The sequence below is a fragment of the Plasmopara halstedii genome (genome assembly GCF_900000015.1).
Source record: "Plasmopara halstedii genome assembly, contig: Scaffold_2904, whole genome shotgun sequence".
In the NCBI taxonomy this organism is placed as follows: domain Eukaryota; phylum Oomycota; class Peronosporomycetes; order Peronosporales; family Peronosporaceae; genus Plasmopara; species Plasmopara halstedii.
This window is the reverse complement of record NW_020189809.1, coordinates 438,843-446,650: the sequence shown is the minus strand read 5'-3', so window position 1 is coordinate 446,650 and position 7,808 is coordinate 438,843.

Genomic DNA, 7,808 nt, shown 5'->3' with positions numbered 1-7,808 from the left:
TTAGCACCACGATGCTAAACCACTTGAGTCAGTTACCATAACTCATAAGTTAGCGCAAGCATTGGCTACAGCAGCATACTTAACATGGTGGAATTTGTGGACCGTTTGAGCAAGGTGGCTCATTACACGGCAGTATTGGACACCATCGACTGTGTGGGTGCAGCGATACTGTTTGTCGATCGTGTCTTTCGACAACATGGACTCCTGAAGTAAACTGTCTTTGATAGAGACCCAAGCTTCACCGAGAAATTTTGGTCTACACTCTTCAGGGTGCTGAGCACCAAGTCGACTATGTCAACACAGACCATCCGCAGTTCGATGGCCAGACTGAGCGCGTGGATTGCGTAGCTGAAATCGTTCTTCACAGCGTCTGCGCGAGACGCCGAAGCGCTGGAACGCCATGTTGCCACTCGTAGAGCTTGCTCTGAACAATGCAGTACATTCATCAACTAACTTCACGCCAATCTACGTGATCGGGCTTGCTAATCTTCGCATCTCGCTGACGCCGCCACCCCATGGCTCAGGGCTTCGTGGGGAATAGTCGAACGGTTAGCTGATGTTATCCCCCTCACTGTCCGTAAAGAAGTCGATGACTTCCTGTCTATCAAACTGAGTGTCCTACGACACGTTCGCAATGGCTGAAAGCCCATACATGCAGCAAGAGTACGCAATTGAAAGAAGCACGAGAAGTGTGGAAAATTTGAAGTCGGAGACCTGGTTTTATCAAATGCTAAAAGTCTTACTACACGTGCAGTCTCTGCTTTTTTTAAGACAAAGCTCCGTGATGGCCAATCGAGGCCTGGCGTATACGCTGGGCCTCCTGAGAAGGATGCGCGCCCACCCGGTGTTTTCTGTGGGCTTGCTTAAGCCTAACCGGGATTCGGTGCAAGTGAACGCGGAAGCGTTGGCATCGGAACGGCGTTTGAAGGCGCTAGGCCACCTAAGACGCCTATGTTTGCGGCCTTTTGCTTACAGAGCAAGACGAACGCCCGAAAGCTGATTCGGAAGCGCTTTTAACCTTTCAGATCACAACGCCCAGGAGTACTGCCTGAAAATAGTCGAGTAGATTCGTACATTTTTTGGAAGCCACTGAACACTAGCTCTAGCGCAGAAGTCTTTGTACTCAATTCATGCAATGGCTATGAAAGTTGCTTCGTCTCTTTTATCTCACAGCTTGACTAACGACTTCTCATGAACCATACGTTCAACTAGAATGTTTCTTGATGATTAAACTTGCAAAATACACAGCACGACATGAACTTCGAGGTTTAGACGCATCACTTTAAGGTATGGCTGCCATAAGCCCCATTCATTTCCGTGCAACCGTTGTTACAACATTAACCAAACCTCGACCCTGCGAAAAATGCTGTTTCGCGCCAAGCGAATCTGCATCCTCCCATACAATATTTAAAGCCGAGAGTGCGCTGAGTCATACGAAACAACTGCCTCAAAGCAAATGTGCAAAAGTGGAACCTCAATCTTCCATGGTTTATGGAGAGAGAGTCTCTTTCTAATGGTAAGAGCGCTTGCGTACCCACCCGTCCACCAACCGCTTCACGTGGAAGCAGGCACCAGTTTGTCTCTCGTGCCCACTACTATCTGGCTCAGAGAGCCTACATGGAAGGCGCAGTTTTTGGACCTACGACCTGAAAGCCATTTATTAAGCTTCGTCTTTCCTCTGTATGTATACATATTTTTGTGCCCACTCCTCACGCCACCCCACCGCAAGGCTCAAATGACAACCAGCTTGTCATGTTGAGGCTGGACCTCAGTGAGAGCGTCTATAGAATAGATCGTATCACAGAGACGGTCCTGCCTTTCCAGTGAAAGCGGCGCCGGCGGATCCTATTTTTTCTCGAGGGTAGAGGCACACCAAGTCAAATTATTGACGACGGTTCAGAACGTTCTTGACGTGTGATTTTCAAACTCCCGCAGTTTTTTGGAGCCGTGAGATCGTTATTAATTCACCAGATGCTGATAACAATTCTGGTTTACCTGCCGGGCAACTACTTAGTCCACTTGGATATGAGCCACTCCGTCACTCCGTCATCGACCTGCACCAGTTGAGGATGTTTTTTTGAAGTCAAAGCAAAGCGTCGTCGTTAGCGGCTGGCTCTCGTGAGTTCTCTCAGTGATGACAACACGTTGATTCTCTCCAAAAGTCTAGTTGTGCGGCCATAACTAACTAGTTTGGGATGTATTTTGGCGATGTCATCGCGCTGCAAGGCCTGAGGTATTCTCAGTGGTTGAGAACAGTATCGCTGCCTAAGGCTGATGTAGCTCAGTTAAATGAATGCTTGGTACGCTGCTCCGTCTCTAACGGAGCGCTTCGCAACCGGCTAAATCGTGGGATCGAGATTATGGTATGGCTCTTGCATTTTACTACATTTGTTACAGGATGATAAGAGTAAGAGTGTAACTCACTCAATTTCTGCTATGACCGCAAAACCTCCGATGTAGCCTGGAGACAACATGATCTTTTAGCCGGCAGAATTGCGTTTGCTATTCCTTCCCTCAAGATATTTTATTTGACCTTTGTCTGGCTCTGATTTTGGCATGTAACTGTAAGCATCCTGGCTCACAATCATTGCGTCACGAACTCGGTGCGTGACACTCAATCTCATTGATGTTTCCTCTGTCATTTTGATTCGACGTGTAGTCGGGCTCAATTCAGCAAATCGAGCTGTATCGAAAGCCCCTTCCCAACCAAAATTATGTCCAGTTTGTGGCGACGCCAAAGGAGGCCAGGGGTCATCCAGACCAAATAATAAAAAGTGGGATTATAATGCTAGTATAACCGGATGCAATTTTTGTTTAAGACCAAATAAGTTACAATTCTTAGTGACTTTCGTTAATCTGTAGGAACTAGAATACTGGCCAATGGAGTCGATGCAAGCAGCGCGAATCATCCCGGCGATACGTTTTACATGTGCGCGCATACTTGCGTACTCACTGATATATGTAGGACCACCCGTAAATAACGCCCACTGAGCAAAATGCCTTTAAATTTCCAAGGTGTCCACCAAAAGGGTATCATGTGCCTCGCATAGTGCTCTGTACCTGATGTCCTCATAGTGAGGTACTTTTGCATAATCATTATTTAGTGGGCCATTGCTCTGACAATGCAAGCTCTGCAAAAAAACTGATAGCGGTGCGAATGTTCAAATGAGCGCTCAATAAAGCTACATACTGTTTAAAGCTTTCAACAAAGCAACACATTGCGTCCGACCTGTAAAATGTACGTATTGTCTCTTCGAACGGCGATGTTGCCATCGTGTCATGAAACAGATCATTACTGGAACGACGCAAAAGTGCATCGATCACAACATTAAGCCAACCTAGTCTATATTATTGCGCCTCAAGCGTATACTTGATCATCTTGAAGAGCTCGGTGATATGTATCATGAAGACATCGCTTTGCGCAACGATACATAATCTGTATATGCTCAGAGTCACTTTGTTGAGCTTTAAACTTGACAAACTCAAAATATGAAGCTCTTCGTTTGACCACGATCCCAGCTATAGCCTCAAGCGTGGCGAAGTGTTCTTATCGCAAATCCCCGACATGGAATAATCAAAATGCACTTCATAGAGTCAGAATCAGGGTACGCTTGAGGATTCACTCAGATAGTTTCTTTTGTCTGTCCCTTGCACCATTTAAATCCGAAAGACGGGTTGAAAAATAGTACCATGGCGACATAGTATATGTCATATTTTTACAAGTAGTAGGCCAAGTCAAGCATCATCTGGAACAGAGGCGCAGGTCTTTCAACGGCAACCCTAACATTTGCAAGATCTGCCAACAGTCCATGCCCTCTGATGAATCAACGCAGAAAAATGCTCTGGTCGGCGCCAAAGACCCACTCGTCTATATTGACAAACTGCTTACTTAAGTGCTCCACCCGAGCACTACTCGAAAGGGGGTTGATTGAGATTTTGCATAGACTACCCAATTTTCGATTTAGTATGGACGGAAATGCTGTCGATACACGTTTGGGCATAGTTTTTTGTGGTCTTATGAGCCGCGTTCGCAGACGATTGGGCGATACAGGTGCGTCTATACTCTTTGTAGTATTCCAGAAACATCATGCTTGGAGAACCAACTGCTGTGATACTACTTTTGCCGTTTCTCGCACACTGTTGATAGTGCTCATCTACAACGACTAGTCAACAGAGCAAAGCGCAGTAGACCATGCTGCATCCTTTGCAGAAATCGGCATTTGCGCCGATAAAATGGCTTCGTTCAGATTTCTATAAGCACACACGCTTTACCTTTCTACGACTGAAAAATGGAAACAGATGATAAATCTCCTAGCAAACCTGATAAACGAACGCTTGAAAAAAAACCTCTAAGGACCGTTGACAAATTGACGCAGTATTTGGCTCCGAGAGCCAAGGTAATTTTATTACCTGCTCCATGATCTGGGAAAAACGTGTGCTGGGTCTTTGTCACTCCATAATTCTATTCCTTGAACAAAGGCTGATAAATTATGTCGAATTCTCGGAAAAAGCAGTCTCATTCTTCGTATTCGGTGTGCCAAAAACATTTAGGACGGATGATGGGCTCAGCCACTTTTCCATACCAAACGTATCCCTTATGTGATGATAACGTCTTGCATTTTTTCGAAAGCATCTTTCAGAGATAATTGCTGAAGATTAGTGAGGTCTTCTGTATGATGTAGTGGCGAAAAACTTATAATTCATTGAACTACTCCATTTACGAGAAAAACTTTTCTGTAAGCGCAGATAAACGGTAGTCATCATTATAAATGAACGTCTTTAACAAATGTTATTTATCGCCACCCTGGGATAAAATCTGGATCACGACATATCGTAATTTATTCCTCGTCTCAGCAAAGATAAACTCTGAAGCCGCGATATACGATCGATCGCCTCTGTGTCATCTTGAGACCGCGGCTAGCCAAATATTCCGCTTTTATATTTCGAAATCGAGCACTCAACAATATGATTGCTAAACATTCCTTCAATTCCATGTCCTGTACCGAAGAATTCAAATTTTCATGCCCGCGTCAAAAGTGCCTCAGTTTCCTGGCAGAGGAAGGTTCATGACTTACCGCAGCCCCACCAGAAACAAAGTGCGTGATCCGGCTTTCAGTCGAATTCTTGCTAATGACGCTCAATTTCTCGTATTAAATAATGCAGCGTTTCGCGTCAAACGTATCGGATTTTTTAAGTAGGTACATCAGAATATTCAATACGTTCACTAGTCTTCTTGTCGAAGGACGAACAGATATTGTGTTCACATTTGACATCACGAATGCATGCATATACTGGATGTTGTTTTGATGGTCGCGCGTTGTTTGGAAATGCATATTGTTTCCGAAAATGTCAGGACTTTGACGGCGTCATGAGGAGACAGACATTCACGACCTCAACCAGCAAATTTGGGCTGTGTGGTCTACCTCTTCAGAAGAAGTCTCTCGTTGTAGAGCTGAGTTCCTTTGACTTCAACTCCTCTAGCTTCAATAGAGTCAGTTGCCATTTTAGTAAGCCATATCGCACTACTGGGGCTCCACTCGACGTTACCCCGTGGGAGTTTTGTCACTCTGCACAAAACTTTGTCCTTTCGTACTTCTCAGCCGGAAGAAAAGGGGGTACGCGGGTAGCGAATGCTTGAAAAGGCCACGGATGTATCGTTTGCAAGTATCACTAGAGCTAAGACATCTCTTCTTCAACCTTAGTATAGCTGAAGCCCATTGCCTCTGGAACAGTGTAGAATTTCTATTCACTGTTTTCGAGCCCGCCTTGCGGAAGAGAAGTTGTATTCTGCAACAAATGTGACACCCACCACCTCCTCAAAATTGTAAGAATGGACCGGAAGCCTCGGTGTGAGCCTCTCCTGTTCCAAGGTCCTCCAGATAATATTTTTATTGGAACCGCGATTAGGAAAGGGTCTGCTTCGATCCCGCTAAGGAGAGTTTCTCAATCTTGGATATAATAATTTAGTTCCCGCCATCTTTGATGCGAGGACAGGAGCTTGAATGAACATGATCTACATATGAAAGTTCTTGACATTAGAACTTCGTATTTTGGAACCGCCTCTTCCGAAGATGTCCGGCTCGTAAGTCCATTCTCCCGCGAGGCCTCCTAGCTAATCAACCACTAGCGCGACGCGCTGTTGCACCTTCTGGTACATGGCCGAATATATGGAAAACTCAACTTCTCTCTTTTTAAGATCACGATAATGTTAGTATATCTCTGTCCTAGAAAGGCTGAATGTTCAGCGGAAGCGGCCTCATCGTTGATGCGAGTTGTACTAACACCGTTACCCAATCGTGGCCTTTTCGGGACATTTGTTTAACAGGGCATGTTATAGCTGCTAAACGCTCGTTGCCGAGCATTTACCGGCTTAAGCTGTTGGGTTACCAGTGTCCTGCCGCTCTTCGGTACCAATAATATCTTTAAGCTTGCCTATCGTTTCTAATTGTCCCGGCAACATGGAGCGAAACATTGTGTATTATCTTTGCATGAGAGACAGTCTTTTCATGGCTCGATCGTTGGAATGCTAATTCTACCAACACAAAAGAGTTTTTGTGCCACCTTGCATCCAAGAAGTTTCAATTCAAGAGTCTGTGATAAGAACGCCGAGATGGGTGAGCTGGAGCTCTTTACCAAGGTGCGAAACCAAGAGCCTCTCATGTCACTTTACTTTTAGATTGATTATCTACTCCACAAGTAGCATATGTTATGGACTGCGTTTTCAGCTTAATGAGTTATCGACACAAGTATCTGTATTGCTTCGCCACTCCTCGTGTGTCATAAAAATCTCCGTTACGGATTGCCATTGTACCAATAATGTCATACCTCTGAGCATTTTACAATCACACAGAAGTGTGATGCGAAAATTCTACGCTTGTTGAATTTAAATATAAGATTCTCATCGAAATGGCTCCGTTATACCGAGAGTGAGCAATTTTAGCTGATTACGTTTGTTGGAACAGAAGCTTATTCCTGCAAAAACGATATAGGTGGATTTCTTCATTTTATAGCGAGTACAATTAAACTTACACTTGATACATTTATTTTTATTTTGTAACTATCTGGTCTATCGTTTTTACTAATGTATATCTGGTAATTATTTTATTTCCCCTTAATTAAAATATTTGGCTTTAACGTAAGAAAAGAAAAAAAATAATTAAGTTTGGTGTTGTCATCAATAAGTTCGGTTTAAGGCTTTCGTCAAATGTGGTTGTAGTTCTTTTGATATGGTCGTGTGTGCGCTGGTAGTAGCGCTTCTGTGCTGCTTTGATTCGCTATTTGTTGGTGAGTGGAGTGTACACCGTCTTCGTATATTACTAAATTGATGTTCTGGGATAAATAATGTTACTAAGGGGGAAATCAAACTACTACACTGAAATCCAAATCATCTTTCTACATGTAGTAGTGATTCGATGACCGTGAGAAGTGATTTAGCCGTGGGTGTCTGCTTGACGGTTTTTTCTGCAAACACTGTGATTTCATGATTTTTAGTTCAGGCGGAAGATCTTGAAAAGAATATGTCTTCAAAAGGTAGCCCACGCTCCAAATGTCAACCTTGAGTGTGTGTGTGTGGGATGATATCTCGGGAGCATGCGATTCCGCCTTCAAATGAGTTACTTTCGCGGCTGGCGATATTGCTCCGTCGTCAAAATCAATAAGAAACCACTTGTCGCCTTCGTTAAAGTACTTCAGCACATTTTCCCATCTCAAATCTCGATGCATCGGACCGATTTCATGCAGTGCCACGAGCGCCTCGAGTATATCGCGCAAGGCGGAGCTGCTGGGCGTTTTCAGGTGGGGCTGGTTGA